Source organism: Eumetopias jubatus, unplaced genomic scaffold, assembly GCF_037043125.1.
Source record: "Eumetopias jubatus isolate StellerSeaLion01/CBP00866 unplaced genomic scaffold, mEumJub1_p1.0 scaffold_9, whole genome shotgun sequence".
In the NCBI taxonomy this organism is placed as follows: Eukaryota; Metazoa; Chordata; class Mammalia; order Carnivora; family Otariidae; genus Eumetopias; species Eumetopias jubatus.
The window spans coordinates 23,363,618-23,382,273 of NW_028274815.1; the positions used below are offsets into that span (position 1 = coordinate 23,363,618).

Here is an 18,656-nt window from a genome sequence, read left to right on the forward strand (position 1 = left end):
GAGCGCTAATGTCCCAGCCCTGGGAAGTATCAGGGATGGGGGTAGAACCCAGATGCCTTGACTAGTCCAGAACTACACCTCTGGACGGGGAGGGCTTCCTGTGACCAGAGGGCTTTGCCAGCCTTTGGACTTGTTTTTTTCTGCAACATCTGCTTTCCACAGCTGTGCTTAGCCTGGCCCGGACAGTTGTCCTCCGGCTTTCTCACAGCCCGCTCTCACAGAGGTGCCGGCAGTGGGTGTTCCTGGGGAGGTTCAATCCCGGACCATTTTGCCCTCCTCTAGCTGAGGCTTGGCTGCCTTAGGTGGGCGATGTATTCCAAGGGAGTGATGGGGGTCAGGCACCCCGGGCCTGAGTTTCTTCCATCTCCTGGCGCACACCCCTGGCCAGAGAATGCTTGTAACACGGACTTCATGCCCTGGAAGAAAAAACCCTGCAGAGAACACACCTGGAAAAGAAGCTTCCATTTCGTGAGCACCTACTATGCTCCTGGACATGGTGCTCTGTTTTCACACGAATGACATTTTAGGTTCTTCACAAAAATTCCTCCTGAGGCAGGTAGTATTATCCTCACTACACAGACAAGGAAACGGAGATCTCAGAGGTGGTATAACTGGGGCAACATCACCCAACTTGTGAGTGAAGGAAGCAAACTTTGAATCCAGATCCGGACAGCTCAGCGCTCAGTGCACTGAATCATCCTGCCTTCAGTAAGCCTACAACAGCCTGGGGATTACATCCTAAACCACCTCACCTCGGATGCTAACCTCAGATAGAGATCAAAGGGACACTGTCATGGGAGGATGACTTTTTGAGATCAGAGCCTCTTATCAGCTGAATTGTGTTCCCCCTCCCCCAATTCATATGCTGAAGTCCTAATGTGACTGAATTTGGAGATAGGGTCTTTAAAGCAGTAATTAAGTTGAAACGAGGTCATAGGGGCCCCAATCCAGTGGGACTGGTGTCCTTACAAGGAGAGGAGATGAGGGCACAGACGCACACCTAGGGAAGACCACGAGAAGACACAGGGAGAAGGCAGCCACCTGCAGGCCTTCAAAAAACGAATAAACAAAAAAACCCAACCCTGCAGACCCCTTGATCTTGGACGTCTCTCTCCAGAACTGTGAGAAAATAAATATCCATGTTTAAGCCATCCAGCCTGTTATGGAAGCCCTTCAAATGAATTCAGAGTCCCCTTTTAAAAAATCACCGTTGGAGTCCTAGCTGCTGCACACAGTAGGCACCGAATCCGTGTGCGTCGATGGACTGAAGGAAGGAAATTCCATGAACGCCGAGCCTCTCCAATAGGCAGAGAGAATTCAAATTTTGATTTTCGTAACCAGCCTCTGTCCTCCTGTCGAAACTTCCTGTTTCTGAGGAACAGAGATTTTTACAGATCCCAGAGGACATCCAGTAAACCCAACAGCTATTACCAAATAATTCTGGTTTTGATGAGCTCAGCGGGTATGAATCAGAAGCAGGCAGAGTGGCGTTTCCTTTGAAATATACCCAAGGTTAAACGTTAGAGGGGGAAGCAAAAATATATTTGGGGATTTATTGCCGGCGAGGAAATAATTGGCAATGTTGGCACCTCGGGCCAGGTGGAAATGGTCTTTCCTTCCTTCTGTGCAAGCAGGAAGTGCCGTGGGTCTGAACGAGGGGGACACTGCTATTGCTCACACAGAAGCCATCTCCTGGTATCCAGGGGCCCATCCTCATGGTTCTCGCCTGGGGCTCCTATTTGTACAAGAGAATTCCAGGGGGGAGGGTCATCTTGGTGGGCTGTGGCCTACAGGAGGACCTGGCTTCAATTCCCTCCGGAGGGAGCCCCAGGAGCTTCACCCAGATTATGGGGGTTGGAGGCAGGGAGACAGCACACAGCTAGGAGCTGCCCAGCCCTTGACTCAGGAAGCCGGGGCTGCTGGACCTGCAGTGGGATCAGAGAGGGCATGGCTGAGCGGACCCAGGCTGGGTGGGCCCCACTTCACAGTGAAGCCTGCCCGTTTTCAGGGGCACCCTGTGCCACTGGCTATGGCCGAGGAGGAGCTGCTAAATAGCGTGGAAGGTGAGTTTGAGCGGGAGGCCCTTAGGAGGCCTCGTGCTGGCTGGCTTTGGCAGCTCAGAGGGCCCTGGCTTCTGCTTCTGGCTCTGCTGCTTTCCCTCCGTCCGCTGGGGGCCGTTGCGTCGACCTCTGCGGGTCGCTGGAGGGTGACGTGAGTGATGTGTGCGCCTCCAGCCCCGGCCGGAACCCTCTAGAGCTCTGTCACTCAACCCCGTCCTGTCTCTTGAGCAAACCCGGCATCGGTCTATCAGCCACTTGCTTAACCCCATGAAGAGTCTCCTCTCCCAAGGGGGGATCTGACCACACTGTCCCGGGCTTTCCCCTCCAGGGGGCCTCACCGCCTGTAAGTAGCCTCTGAGCTCCTTTAGGACCTGCCACCCTTACCTTCTCAAGCTCCTTTCTTCCCACCTCTCCCTCACTCTCTCAGGAACTACGTACAGTTCCCCAAACCTCCCCTCCCACCCTCCGTGCCTTCAAGCACAGATCTCCTTCCGCTGCCTGAAACTCCCTACCCCTTCCTCCTTCCCCTCCCTCTGTCTGGCTCCTGCCTACTCTCCTCCCACGAGGACTTACCCCAGATGTCCCTTCCCCACCCTCCCCTTCCCTCACCAGGCATCTTCCCTGGCAGCTCCCTCTGAAAGGAGGCTTGTCCCCCCCCCCCCCCCCCGCCCCACTCCATCCCCTGCACACCTACACTCTGCAGGGGAACTTCCCTCCCTGCCGGCTCTCTCCCTCCCTGCTGCCTAGTCCAGGGTCTGGGACATAATAACAGCTCAATAAACATGTGTTGACAGAATTAATGAGTTACTCAATGAATGACTTCTGGATACAGGGGCCAGGCTCATAACTGAGTCACAGGGCCCCAGTCACCATGCTTTGCCCCCACCCACTGACCTGGGTGAAACCCTGCCCGTGATGACATCACTAGCTACCCTCAATTCTCAGAATCACCCATGCCTTCTTCTTCTCCTTTCGCTCCTGTCAGCTTTGCAGCTCCTCCCCCTCCTTCCTTTTCTTCCTTCTCTGGGGGTGGCACATCTAAATAAGGCAACACTCCCCCAGGACCTGTGTATTGTCATGATTTTCACCCAGTTATGACTCCTGGGCAATGGTGAGGTAGAATCCCGAGCTCTGTCCCCAGATGAAAGGTGCGACAGGTGCAATTCCTAGGGTTGGACAGACACAGAGACCGTTGTAGACGAGGGACTGTCGTGCTCTCCAGCTAACGGAGGGGGGACCTGCGAGGACACAGGTGGGGGAAGGGGGGAGATGTTTCGCATGGGGTGTGGAACCTGGCAGAAGGTTTTGGCCACATACCAAGGCATCTCTGGTCCTGGCATGGGTGTGGAGGGGGCACCACCCTCGCCCACACGCTCATGCCTGGCTGCCTACCATCCCTTGGGGAGGGCAATCACCCTCCTCCAACCCAACGCAGATGATCAGGCAGGAGCCCAAAGGGGACTGCTCCAGCCATGAGCCCTGGCCAACCCCAGGGACATCACTGCCTCTTCCATTTCCTTTTGCCCCTCCTTTCCTTTTTCCTAAGACTCCCCCCATTCCCCCGTTTCATGAACTGTCGGGTTGTGTTTTGGCGTAAGTAAGGAGGAGCTGGCCGTTCAGAGTATGCCTCTGTATCACTGCTATTCTCCCGTCACGTACTTTTCCATGAGAATGAAAAAATAAATTAGGACTCTGTTTCCGGAAAATTGATGTTTATAGGATCATAGAACAGATGGGATATTTGTAACTCTTTTTTAAAAAATACCACAAATATTTGAATAGAAGGCAGCTTCTGAGGCTGGAGAAAAATAATATTATGACAAATAAAAAGACCACTACCTCATGTATCAGGTGGAAAATGTATGGCAAGAATTGACCCCAAGAGGTTGGTTTATAAATAAGTAAAACTAAATAAACCCAAAAAGGGTAGATAAATCAAAGTATGCTTCTTTGTAGGTTCTTTTTTAAAAAAAGATTTTATTTATTTGTTTATTTATTTATTTATTTATTTATTGAGAGAGAGAGAGGGTGCACGCACCAGTGGGGGGAGGGGCAGAGGGAGAGAAAGAATCTCAAGCAGACTCCCCGCTGAGCACAGAGCCCAATATGGGGCTCAATCCCGCAACCCTGAGATCATGACCTGAACCGAAACCAAGAGTTGGACACGCAACCAACTGAGCCACCCAGGCGCCCCATTTCTTGCTAGGTTCTTAAGGGGCAGGGGGACACTGGTTGGCCACACAGCAGCACCCCCAGCCCCTCCTCACACTGCATCCCTGTGCCTCCTTGGAGGGAAGCCCTGGAGGGGAGGGGCTGGGTACATCATCCTCTCCTAGTCCCCAGTGCCTGGCACAGGATCTGCCGCAGTAAGTTGGGTGATCATATAATTTATCAACCAAACTGGGACACTTCAAGAGTGAAAGGAGGAGATTAATAATTATGTCAGGACAACAGTTGTAATTTGGGACTAATGAATAAATGAATGAATGAATGAATCTTTAAAAGGTTGAAACTGTTGGCACTGAGGCATCCATGGCTGCCTACATCCATGGATGTCACTGTCTCATAGAAGATTCCACTGTGCGGACAGTGTGGACCACAGTGCATTTTCAAGCCCGTCTCTGTCTTTCTCCTGCAGGCAAGAACTCCCACAACAGAGGAGGCTGAGCTGGGGCTGAAGGGCCATGCTGGTGCTGCTTGGAGTCTCCTCCACTGGGAGCATAGCTCGCCTGGGCGCCGGGCGCTGAGCTGTGCGCTTTCTGTTCTTTATTGCCTTGAAACGTCACACTGGCCTTAAGAAATGGATACTCTTACTACCTTTTGCAGGTAAGTCACCTGAGGCTTAGAGAAGTTAAATGACGTGCCCAGCATCACACACCTACCATTGTCAGACCTGCAACCAGGCCCAAGTCTGTTGGACACCCAAGCACTTTTAATAGTCCACGGCTGGAGAGCAGTCATCCGGGCCGGGGCCAGGGTTTTGTCTAAATGAGAAGAGTGTGCCCCGCCGGAGGCCAATCCTGTGTCTGATTGCAATCGCAGGGCAGAGTGCTGCATGGGGGCAGTGGCCAGGTCAGGATGGTGAAAAGTAGGCTCTTTGTGGGTCGCAAGCCTTCTGGCCCCTCCGGGGACACCGAGGCCTGAGCGTTGTGCTTGAGTTCTCAAGGCTAGTGTGGGTAGGTCAAGGAGGAGAAGGCAGGCCCCCACCCCTAACCAAGTGCCCTATCAGCCCTTCCACCTTCTGCCTCCTGCCCCCCCCCCCATTCCCACCCCCAGCTCTTGTTGGGCTGTGGAGTTTCCCTGACACCTGGCTTGATGGTTCTTTCCAGAACAGCCACCTCCATACAGCCCAGTCCCAGCCCATCAGGAGAGCCAGCCTCTTGGTCTGAGAGGTCTTCAGCACAGGGTGAACCACACTGTGCCCGAGATCCTGGGGCAGAGACTGGCAGGCGCCTGGCCAGGCTGAAATGGAGGAGAAGGCAACAGTGCCAGCACCGCTCTTCCCTCATAGAATTCCCAGGTCCCCCTGGGGGGAGGGCTCTGCCTGCTCAGGAGCTCTGCTGGGTGGATGGGGGGCATGAGAGGAGTTGGGCCAGGCTGGGTCTAGGTCAGGAAAGGCCTCAGCCAGGGCTCTGTCGGGCACCCTCTCCCCTCTCCCCCTCTCCCTCCCCCCCCCATCTACCACCTCTGCTCCCCTAGAGTGGCCTTGCCCAGGGCTGCCAGGCGCTCTGGAGACTCGGAGGCCAGGCACAACTGACTGGCGCCCTCTAGTGTCTGCCTCTCAAGGCCCAGGTGCCCCTCTGGGGAGCCGCGTGCATCACACCCCACTCCCCTGTGACAGACTGGGGAGAATCCCCTGGACCCATGATTTATCTTCCATGCCAGGTCACTTCTGAGAATGTGAAGGGGCTCTGTGGTTGGTGCTGCTGGGACGACAGACATATAATGGGACTGTCCGGGGCAAGTCAGGGCATTTGGTCAGAATCGCCCCTTCCCCACAGTAGCCATCGGAATCATCTCTGGGAGCCACCCCATGAAGTAAATGAGAACCTGTGTGAAGTCCTTAGCCCAAGGCCTGGGAGAGTAGGCAATCAATGAACTTGTGATCAATAAGTAACTATGAGCTACACTTGGTGGTAATAACCATCTGGGTGGTTGAGCTCTGGGACCCATTTCCAGAGGGGTAGACAGGGAAAGTTGCATCCGAAGCTCCTTCTGAAGCAGGGAGGTAGAATCCAAGTTCTAGAGTCTGGCACAGAGCAGGAGGGCAGGTCGTGGGGCTCAGCACACATTGACGGATGGAGCAAACCCAGAATATCAGCCTGTGCTTGATCAAGACCTCCCTCCTCTCGCTGTTTCAGGTCTTGCCGGGGAATCCGGAAGGAAAACCGCCCCTCCAGCAAGAGAAGGACATTTTGACCCAGTGCCTCTTCCCACTGGTTTTGCAGATGAGCCCTCCCTCTTCCCACCTGTTCCTCTTGCACCAGTTTTAGAGATGACTTCTGCTCTGCTGGGCGCCCTTGGTGACTAACACAGGCAAGTGTGTGGGCTGCCACTTGTCCTGGCCTCTACCCCACCTCCCTGCCCCATGTCCTCATCGCTGCCTCGTGGCTTCTGGGGGCAAGGCCTCGGGGAGGTGTGAAGCTGTCCCCCCCACCTCCCCGAGCTCCCTGCCATGGGCATGGGCTGATGCAAGCTGGCAGCTTCTGTGACCCCTGCACCAGGTCAGGCCCAGCACTGGGCTTGAGTTTTACGCTCAGGGAGTTGGCAGCTGGGGTGGGGGGGGGGAGCTGTCACATACGCATAAACAGGGCGGAAGTCTCCAGTGGTCAGAGCCAGGGCAGAGGGCCTGCAGCGGGCTTCGGAGTGCTGGAGAGGGAAGGCACCTTAGGCCCAGAAAGCAGAGAAGATTCTGCAGGATGGGTACAAAAGGTTTCCGCAGGTGGAGGTGGGTGAGGGCAGGACAGGGCTCTGCTTGGGGGCCCCCATGGGGAGGAACCTAGGTGGCACTCTGGTGTGTGTGTATGTGTGTGTGTGTAGGTATGATCTGGGGTGACATATAAGTGATTTTGGTGAAGTCAGTGAGATTTGGAGCTGGGCAAATGTCATTTTGAAGAGCTCTCCTTGGCGTAGGGGTGAGGGGCAGGTACGCGCCTTGTGCGGGAAAGGGAAGAAGACTTGAGCTGGCTTTTGTGTTCCTCAAACCAGTTTGCCCACATCCTTGGTTTCTGTGCCCTGTGAAGGCCCTGTCTGGAGCCCTGCGTGTCTGGGCCTGCGGAGCAGCGATGCCTACGTGAGGCTAGCAGTCTCCCCAGGAACTCCCTGCACGGGGTCCCTGGCCACTGTTGGAGTGGAGGGGCATCTCTGCCCCATCCCCTTGCTGCTCTCGTAGCCCCCACCCTCAGCCAGCAGGCATGGGCTCAGCCCCAAGCAGCGCCCCAGTGTAAGCAGCGCTCCTCTCTGTTGCCCCTTTTCTCTCCTCAGGGCCTGGCTCTTACACAAGGCTTCCTTCTGCTCACACTCAGAGCTTTGCACAACCGGCGACATATACAAGCACTGGGTCTGGAACAAAAGAAAACCTGGCTCTGAGATCAGCCTCTGCCGTCCACCAGCTATGTGGCCTTGAGTAGGTCAAATGCCTTGAGCCTCAGTTAGCTCATCTGTAAATTGGGGATAATAACACTTAATGGGACTTATCTCATGGGGTTGTCATGAGGAGCACGTGAGATGATGCATGTACAAACGCTTTGCGGAGGGCTCCACCAATGGAAGGGATGACTATTGCTGTTTTCATGCCACACATGACCCAAGCAACACTCACCCAAGAAGGGAAACACAGTCGCTGAGTGCGTTCGCTTTACTCCCTCAGTAATTATGAAGCCTACTGTGTGCTGGGCACTGTTCCCAGCACGTGGGATATGCAAACAAATAAAACCCAAGATCCTTGCTGTCTTGGAGTTTGCATTCTAGGGGAGGGGTTCCCCCACACCTCAATCCATCCAGCACACATTTGGACCTCTTGCCCATATCCACAAACCCAGCCGAGGATGTCAGGTGACGTTGGGCCACTAGGAATTCTCTTCCTGAGTACCTCGCAGCCACCCAGTGGCCTGGGCAGAAGCGCTTGAGTGGACTAACAAGGTCCTTCCGACGCTTGCTGGAGCATTCAGAGCACTGCAGCAAGAAGAGAGAGCAATCGTGACGTTTAAGCGCCCATTTTACAGACGGGGAAACTGGGGCCCAGGGAAGTTTAACTGCCTTTTGCCCCAGGTTCTGCAGCTACACAGTTCCAGGCTCAGAAAGTCCGGCTCTCCCCTCAGGAGAGCTCATAGCCCCTTTCTCTCTTCTGATGCTTCTTTTTCCCCGTGGGCAGGGGAAAAGCCAATAACATAATTATTCAGTCCGTCAACGAACATTTGTTGAGCTCCTGCCCTGAGCCACCCACTGTTGTGAGCACTAGGGACAGTCTCGGCCTTGGTGGGGCTTACATGCCATTGGGCGGCAAAGTAAAAGAAATATGTAAGCAAGTAGCTGCGTTCAGGTAGTGACGAGTGCTGGGCAGAAAGCCAGATGGGATGATGGGCGGGGCAGAGGCTAGGGGTTAGGGTGGTCAGGGAAGACCTCACGAGGAGGTGACATTTAAGCCGGAGTGCAAGTGAGGACCTGCAGGACTCCAGAGAGCTTCTCCCTACTTCACTAAAAGGCAAAGGAAGGCCTGTTGTTCCTGCCCACGGGGAAAAGAAGCATCAGAAGAGAGAAAGGGGCTGTGAGCTCTCCTGAGGGGAGAGCCGGACTTTCTGAGCCTGGAACTGTATAGCTGGTGTGAAGAGCCAGGTGGCAAATCTGGGGATGCTCTTGTTTTGTTTTGTTTTTTAGTAGACTTTATGTTTTAGAGTGGTTTTAGGTTCACAGCAAAATTGAACAGCGAGTACAGAGAGTTCCCATATACCCCCGGCCCCATATATTCCCCTCCTTCCCTCCCCCCCACGCACAGCCTACCCCACCATCAACACCCCCCCCACCAGAGTGGCGCATCTGTCCCAGTACATGAATCCGCTCTGACACATCATGATCACCCCGCGTCCACAGTTTTCATTAAGGTTCGCTCCTGGGGCTGTGCATTCCATGGGTTCTGACAGATGTATGACAACATGTATCCACTGTTATAGTATCATACAGAGTAGTCTCATTGCTCTGAAAATGCCCTGTGCTCAACCTTTGCATCCTTCTCTCTCTCCCTGCCCCCCCACTCCGATCCCTGGCAACAACTGATCTTTTTCCAGAATGTCCTATCCTTGGAATCATACAGTATGGAGCCTCTTCAGATTGACTGCTTTCACTGGCTAATTTGCATTTAAGTTTCCTCCATGTCTTTTTACAGCTCCATCACTCATTTCTTTGAAGCGCTGAATATAAAATTCCATCGTCCGGATGTAGGGGCTGCTTTTGGTTTGGTTTGGTTTTTTATTTGGCCTTTTATCTAGCTTCTCCTTGAAGCAATCTCAGCCTGCAAGTCCTTTCCTTCCCCCCAGGGCTGCACCACCCCCCCGTGCCCAACAGGTGGCCACACCACCCTGTTTTGGCTTTTAACAGCCGATGGCTACGCACGACAGGGATTCTTGGGCGATTGTGTGAGTGAAACAAGGGAGAGACTGTGGCTGCTCCCCCCGGGCCACCTGTCTCTCACTCCCCTGCCCAGGCAACTGCAACAGCTGAGCTACACTTCTGAGTTTGGGGAACGAAGAGGACCTGGAACATTTTTGCCATTTCTGTTCCTTAAGGGAAGAGAAGCTCTAGTGCCTGGCCCTCACGCAGTACTGTCTTCTAGAAGACCAGAAACTTCTAGGAAGTTTGGTCCTCACAATGGGATCTGATCCCAAGTAGGTAGTTCTCCGGGCAGACAGCCCTGTTTGTACAGGGGGAGCCTCCCTGGGTGAGGAGAAAGGATGCTGGTATATTTTGATCTTGGGGCTGGCAGCCTAAAAGGAAAAATATTTCCGATGAAGGAGGCTGGTGTCTTTTGTTAGCAAGATTGAACCGTGGCAACAATGAATAGATACACAAAGTGTAATATATGTATATATATAATATATTATATATGTAATATATGTAACATATATTACAATGTATAATATATTATAATACATATTACAATGTATCTACATTACTATATTACAATGTGTATATATTACAATATATAATATATATTACAATATCATGTTATATATATATATATACAATGAATATTATTCAACCTTAGAAAGAGGTAAAATTCTGTTCAACTTTACAGTATGAATGAACCTTGAAAACATTTTGCCAAGTGAAATAATCCAGACACAAAAGGACAAATATTGTACAATTCCATTCATATGAGGCATCTGGAGTAGTTAAATTGAAGGAGACAGAAAGTAGAACGGTGGTTTTCAGGGGCCAGGGGTGGGGATGGAGAGTTATTGTTTAATGGGCACAGAGTTTCAGTTTGGGATGACAAGTTCTGAAAAATAGACAGTAGTCTGTTTGTGATGGTTGCACAACATTGTGAATGCACTTAATGCCACCGAACTGTACATTTAAAAATGATTAAAATGTTAAATATCACGTTATACAGATCTTCCTCCATTTATGATGGGATTATGTCCTGATAAACTCATCATAAACTGAGAATACCCGAAGTCAAGGGGCGCCTGGGTGGCTCAGTTGGTTGAGCAACTCTTGGTTTTGGCTCAGGTCCCGGTCTCCAGGTTGTGAGACTGGGCCCCGCGTCAGGCTCTGCACTCAGCATGGAGTCTGCTTGAGATTCTCTTTCTCCGCCCCTCCCCTCACTCATGCGCTCTCACTCTCTCGCTCTCTCAAATGAATAAATAAATCTTGGGGGAAACAAAGAAAATATCCTGAATAGAAAATGCTGAACATCATAGCTTAGTGTAGCTGAACTTAAATGTGTTCCGAACACTGAACATCAGCCTACATTTGGGCAAATCATTGGACGCAAAGCCTATTTCATAATAAAGTCTCGAATATCTTATGTAATTTATTGAATGCTGTGCTGAAAGTAAAAAAAAAAAAAAAACAGAACACTTGTATGGTTAGAGAGGGTGGTAGGTGTGTTGATCGTTTACCCTCATGATCGTGTGGCTGGCTGGGAGTTACAGCTCGCTGTTAGTGCTCTCTGTCACAAGAGGGTATCAGCCTATCACTGACCTGAGGAAACAGCAATAGTCACAATTTGAAGTACACTTTCTACTGACTGTGTATCACTTTCATACCATCATAAAGTAGGAAAATCATAAATCAAACTATCATAAGTCTGGGACCGTCTATATATATTTTATCATAAAAAAACTTTTTTGTAAAACTGATTGAACCAGGATCATAAAGTCCACAGAGTTCATCTTGTTCTTTCATGGTTGTTCACACCCCCCCCACACACACACCCCAATCTGACACAGCGTCCTGTGTTTCCCATCACACACTTCAAGCCTGGACATCTCACTACCTTGAAAGAGTGCTGACCGTCAAGTGGAAAGACTGTGCTGGTGTCTAATAACTGAGCCTTCGCTTCCTCATATACAAATGGGGAAAATAACACTTGCCCTATCCTAGTTAAAGACTGTCACAAGATCAGTGAAGCCCTCCACGCTGATAAAGGGTCATTAGGTTATCATCCTGTTGACCTTACAGCAGTCAGGTTTTCTTCCCAGCAAAATGAGTTTACTCAGGAATTGAAGAGGAATTGCAATTTGAGACAGGCAAGCTACAGCAAAAGCCCTAAGCAAGTGGGAGGGCAAAGGAGAGGAACCCTCTTTTATGGAGTAAAAGGGGGAAATTGGAACGGGCTTGTTATAAATGAAAAGTGCATTGGAGTAAACTGGGAGTTTGAAATGTAGTGTCTTTTCATTGGCTGAGTTGTGAGTCTCTCATTGGCTGGCTTGTTGCCCGTTGAGAAGAAAATCTTCCTTCCTCTTGCTAGGGTGGTAAAGTAGGCTTCTTTTGGTTTGGAATTTAAGGTACATCTCTTCCTGTTGGGGCTGCAAAGGGGTATGAGTAGTACAGCCTGAGAGCTCCCCCTTGTGGCCTTCCAACTCCATTTTAAATGAGATTCCCTTGACTCAGTTTCACAACTCTAATTGTTGGGAAGTTCAGGCAGAATTGTGAAACAGAAAAGGTTACTCTTGGTATCACTTCACCTCTTACATAATATGTCTTAGAATGTCCCTTTCCTTTTAGCAACTTCATACCACATCCAGCCCCTTGTAATTGTGTGCTAACCCCCTGCCCATATCTTATCTCTTGGAACTATGTTAGGAAAAATTCTGTGTGTCTCCTGTACTCATGCCACTATCACACTTGGAATACTTCTGACACCAGATGTGTGGGTTTGTCCCCCCACAGAGCAATTCTAGGACACCACCTGGGTGTCCTAGAATTTAACTCAATTCTGACATTGTCTACCTGGAGGTAGCATCAGGTCCCATAGGTTAAGGCCTCAGTCCTACGAGATTGCCCCCACCCTCTCACTTCTCACTTCAGATGCCACTCGAAAATCCAGGTTGTCATCCATGCTTCTAACTGATCGGCTACAATTTGGAGGTTCCCACAACCCCCTCTTCAGGTTTGATTAATTTGCCAGAGCAGACCACAGAGCTCAGGAAAACAGTTTACTTACTGTTTGCTGGTTTATTGTAAAAGGATATGATAAAGGATACAGATGAGCAACCAGATGGGAGAGATGCATAGGGCAAAACACGTGGGAAGGGGCAAGGAGCTTCCATGCCCTCTCTGAGCACTCCACTCTCCCAGCACCTCCCTGTGTTCACCAACCTGGAAGCTCTCTGAACCCCATACTAGTGAGATTTTATGGAGGCTTCATCACGTAGGTGTGATCAATTATTAACGTCATTTCCAGCCCCTCTCCCCTCTCTGGAGAATGGGGTGTAGGGTTGAAAATTCCAAGGTTCTCCATAATGGTTTGGTCTTTCTAGTGACTAGACCCCATCCAGGAGCCCACCAAGAGTCTCACCTCAATAGAACAAAAGACACTGCTGTCACCCAGGAAATTCCAAGGGATTTAGGAACCTTGTGTAAGGAACTGGGGTCAAAGACCCAATATTAGAACAAAAGATGCTCCTAATGCTCTTATCACTTAGGAAATTATAAGGGTTTTAGGAGTTCTGTCCCAGGAACCAAGGGTAGAGACTAATATACACATTTTTTTATTATTTTACAGGAACCAAGGTGCTACCTCCTCCAGAAAGCCTTTCCAGATTCTCCCTCCCTCTTCCTTCACCTGAGCCAGGTGGAGTTTGGGGAGCTGTGTGATGAAAAGAATATATAAATGAAATTGTAAAGACCTAGGTTTGAATTCTGCCACCATTTACTATGCGTGTAACCTTGGCAATCACTTAACCTCTCTGAGCCTCAACATCTATCTGTAAATTAATGGCAGCAAATTATTTAAGAGGATGGTCATGAGAGTTAAATGATAAAACATAGCCAACAGTGCTTAGAAATGTGTGATGCTCAGTACATACTGGTTTCCTTCTTTGAGCTCCCATAGCCCTTTATCTGAGGTTTCAGCCTTGTATTATAGGTATTTGTGTCATTCATTCATTCAACAAACATTTAAATATGAAGGCAATAAGTGTTATGAAGAAGACTAACATAAGATGAGGGAGGAAGAGAATGTGTATTGTGTTGTTAGTTTGTTTAGGATGGTTAGGAAAGACCTCACAGATAAGGCATCATGTAGACAGAGTGAGTGAGCCCTGTGGATATCAGATAAATGAGGTGAGAGGTAAGGCCCTGCGGCAGGAACATGCTGATGTGTTTGGGGAACAGCAAGGAAGCCAAGGTGGCCAGATCAGAGTGAGCAGAAGAGGGAGGAGGAAGGGCGGAGAAGTAGCAGGGGTCACACCACACAGTACCTTTGTAGACTGTGACAAGGACTCTGGGTGAGGTGGGAAGCCAATGGAGAGTGTTGACCAGCAGAGTGAGAGAACTGACATAGGTTGTAGAGGGTCCCTTGGCTGCTGTGTGGTATGCCATTGACCGGACAGTAGAAAGGGTTAAAATAGGGAGGATTGATTGGCAGCCTATTGCAGTAATCCAGGTGAGAGATAGTGGCTTGGACCAGGAAAGCAAATAGAGGTAGAAAGAGTGGTCAGACTCTGAATACATATTGATTTTGAAAGTAGAGCCAAGAGTACTTGCTGGAGTGTGAGAGAAAGAGCTAATGCCAAGGTGTTTTTGTTTTTGGGTTTTTTGTTGTTGTTCTTGTTTCTTTGTTGTTGTTTTTTTTTGCCTGAGAAAGTGTGAAAATGGAGTTTCTTTCACTGCAATAAGCAAATCTACTGGAAAAGCAGGCTTGGGTGGGGCAGAGTGGGGATGAGAAATTTGGTTTTGTATTCACCTAGTTGTTTACCATTTCCTATGCTCTTCATTTGTTTCTAATGACCCAAATTTCCCTCTTATATTATTTGCCTTCAGCCTGAGAACTTTCTTTAGCATCTCTTGTGTGAATATTTGCTAATGGTGACTTTTTTTAGTTTCTGGCTTTATCTGGAAATATCTTTCTTTTACCTTCATTTTTTGAAGGATATTTTTGCTGGATATAGAATTCTGGTTTGGAAGTTTTTACTTTCAGTTCTTTTAGAGATGGGGGTCCACAGTTTCTGGCCTCAATTGTTACTTTTCCTTTTTTCAGCTTTATTGAGATATAATTGACAAAATTGTGAGATATTTACAGTGTACAACATGTTGATTTGATATCCGTATACATTCTGAAAGGATTCCCCTATGGAGTTAATTAACACATCCATCACCTCACCTATTTACCTTTTGGGGAGTGTGGTGATGAGAACATTTCAATTCTACCATCTTAGAAAAATTCAATTATACAATACAGTATTATCCACTATAGTCACCATGCTCTACATTAGGTCCTCAGACCTTAATCTCATGGCTGAAGTTTGTAGTCTTTTACCAACCTATTTCCCCTACCCTCCAGTCCCCTAGCAACCGCTTTTCTCCTCTGTTTCTATGAGTTTGATTTTTTTTTTTTTTTTTTTTTAAGATTCCACATATAAGTGATACCATGCAGTATTTGTCTTTCTCTGTCTGGTTTACTTCACTCAGCATAATGCCCTCCAGTTTCATCCATGTTGTTGCAAGTGACAGGATTTCCTTTTTAAGACTGAATGGTATCTCACTGTACAAATATATCACATTTTCTTGATTCACCTGTTGTCAGACACGTAGGTTTTTTTCCATGCCTTGGTTATCGTGAATAGTGCTACAATGAACATGGGAGTCCAGATATCTCTTTGAGATAATGGTTTCACTTCCTTTGGATATACACCCAGAAGTGGGATTGACAGATCATACGGTAGTTCTAGTTTTAATTTCTCGAGGATGCTTCATACTGTTTTCCATAGTGTTTGTACCAGTTTACATTTCCACCAACAGTGTGTGAGCGTTCCCTTTACTCCACATCCTCACTAGCATTTTTCTCTTGTCTTTAGATAGTAGCCACTCTAATAAGTATGAGGTGATATCTCATTGTGGTCTTGATTTGCATTTCCTTGATGATCAGTTATGTTGAATACCTTTTCATGTACCTGATGGCTATTTGTATGTCTTTTTCGGAAAAATGTCTATTTAGGTCCTTTGCCCATATTTTTCTTTGGGTTGTTTTTCTGCTATTGAGTTGTAGGAGTTCCTTGTATAGTTTGAATATCACTCCTTTACCAGATATTGGTCTCTATTGTTTGATGAGAAGTCAGGGTTATTTGAGTTGCTCCCCCTGCCCCCATAAGAAATGTAATTTTTTGCTAGCTACCTTCAAGATTTTCGGTTTATCTTTAGTTTACAGCAATTTGACTAGTGTGTCTAAGGAAAGTTTTCTTTGTATTTATCCTACTTGGGATATACTGATCTTCTTGAATCTATAAGTGCATGCATGTCTTTCACCAAATTTGAGCTATTATTTCTTCAAAATTTTTTTTCTGTTTGGTAGCCTCTCCCCTTCCAGAGAGGAGTCAGTTCTGTTCCTTATTTTGTCCCAAGCTTTTTTTTCTCCTTCTTCTTCAGACTGGATGCTTCCTTCTGATCTCACTTAAAGGTCTTTGATTTTTTTCTCTGGTGTCTTCATTCTATTGTTAAGCCTATCCATTGAATTTTTTATTTCAAATATTGTTTTTTTCAGTTCTAGAATTTTCATGTAATTTTTTAAAATAGGGTTTATTTCTCTACTGAAGTTCTCTGTCATTTCATTTGTTATAAACAGGTAATCCCTTACCTCATGAAGCATAGTTATAACAGCTACTTTAAAATTATGATCTGCTAATTCTAACATCTGGGTCATCTCAGGGTCAGTCTCTCTTGATTGTCTTTTTTCTTGAGAATGGGTCACAAATTCCATTTTCTTCATATGTTTGAGTAGTTCGGGGGTATTCTTGACATTGTGATGGTGAAGTAGAGACTCTGAATTTTCTTATATAGTTTCCCCCCAAATGCTGACTTTTGGATTGTTTGAGTTGGCAACTAACTTGATTGGCTCAAACTGTAAATTGTCTCTTGGGCCACAGCTCAGATCTCAGTTCAGTACTTTTATTTTTATCTGGGCCACTTAAGCCTAACTCATGCATGCATGGTTCAGAAATTGGCCAGAGATTTGCACAGAGTTTATAATACAGAATGTGTGGTTCTTCCTTTCTGGCTCTCTTTTCCTGGGTTCCTCCCCTCACTTTCCAAAGGCTGAAGTTGCCTCAAACTCCATCCTTTGATTCTTCAGGCCAGAAGTACTGGCCTTTTCATTTTACCTTTCACTTTATCTGTCCTGTGTGAATCTACTGTGGCCTGCCTTTAGGTTAAAAGCCATAAAAAAAAAAAAATAGAAAGTCATTCCATGCATTCATTTTTCCAAGTGTTGACTCCTCTCCGGAAACTCCATGTTTCTGTTCACTCTCCAGAACCTTCAGGTAGTTGCTTTTGTGTGTGTGTGTTTTGTTCAGAGTTCGTCATTGTTATTTGCAGGAGTTTGTCTATTAGGAGCTTACTGAGCTACCCTGGAACCAGAACTGTCAGTATTTTTGTTTTGGACACATCAAGTTTGAGATGTCCATTAGACATCCAAGTGGAAATATTCACTAGCCAGTTGGATATGCACCTGGAGTTCCAGGGAGAAATAATTTAACACTTGGAAGGATATAGATGGTGTATAGTCACCATCTTGGCTTGATAAAGCCAATCAAGATATGAGTATACATGTAGAAGATAAAGCCAATCAAGATATGAGTATACATGTAGAAGAGAAACAAGCCCAGAACCAAACCCAGGTGCATTGCAGGGTGCATGATGAGGAAGAATTAGCAAAGCAGATCAAGAAAGAGTGGACTGTGAGGGGCAAAACCCCCAAGAGAGTGTTGTCTTGAAGTCCAACTAAAGAAAGTATTTCAAAAAACGACAAAGTAGTCAACTGTATTAAAGCTGCTAATAGGTTAAGATAAAGATTGAAAACTGACTACTGGATTTAGCAATATGAAGGTCACAGAAAGCCTGAGAATAGTTGTTTTGTTCAAGTGGTAGAGTGAGAACTCACTGAAATGAAGTGAAGAGTTGGAGTCCAGGAGCATGGAGAATTCTTTCAAGGAATTTTACCATCAAAGAGAGAAGAAAAAAGGGATTGAAGCTGGAGGGGGATATGAAGTCTAGAGAAGTTTTGTTTTAATTTTTTTTTAAGATTTTATTTATTTGAGAGTGAGACAGAGAGAGTACAAGCAGGGGGAGGGGCAGAGGCAGAGGAAGAGGGACAAGCAGTTTCCCCACTGAGCAGGGAGCCTGACGTGGGGCTTGATCCCAGCACCCTGAGATCATGACCTGGGCTGAAGTCAGACGCCCAACCGACTGAGCCACCCAGGTGCCCTTTAATTTTTGACATCGGGAAAAATCATACCATGTTGGTATGCTAAAATAGGTCATGGTTGAGAGAGAATAACTGGAGTGTGGAGAGAGAGAGGAAATAGGGTCCTGTGCACAAGTAGAGAGTTGTCCTTAGATAGAATTATGAGCAGCTCATCCATAGCAGTTGGAAGCATGTAGAGATGCTGTTGCATGTTGGATGTGATGAGGGTGAGGAGGAGACCATGAGGGGACCTAGCCTAGGGGGCACTCAAAAGAGGCAGCAGGCCAAAAAGAAATCTCTTTTATTTCTTTTCTTTTTTGAGAGAGAGTGTGTGCACGGGGGAGGGGGGTTTGGGAGTAGGGGGATGAGCAGAGGAAGAGGGAGGGAGAGAATCTTAAGCAGGCTCCATGCCCAGCACAGAGCCCAAAACCGGCCTTGATCTCTTGGTCTCACAAGCCTGAGATCATGACCTGAGCCGAAATCTAGAGGCAGATGCTTAACCAGCTGAGCCACCCAGGCGCCCTTCCTTTATTTCTTAAACCAATTTGTACTGGATTTTGTGTGGCTTAGAACCAAAATCTTTCTAAATGATAAATGTGGGTTTTATACCTGTTTCAAAAATGAATTATCATAGAACTGAGTGCTATTATTTATAAGAAATGACTACCAAGTAATGAACCTTCATTCTAATAGAC

The 18,656-nt window shown here is 47.7% G+C and overlaps 1 long non-coding RNA gene across 1 annotated transcript; it reads left to right on the forward strand.

Moving 5' to 3' along the window:
- Positions 1 to 2,308: 2,308 nt before the first annotated feature.
- On the forward strand, positions 2,309 to 18,317 carry LOC114205880 (uncharacterized). Its single transcript, XR_003608486.2, has 4 exons — positions 2,309 to 2,403; positions 4,699 to 4,886; positions 6,422 to 6,596; positions 13,288 to 18,317. It is a non-coding gene; the product is annotated as an uncharacterized LOC114205880 (long non-coding RNA).
- Positions 18,318 to 18,656: the final 339 nt, after the last annotated feature.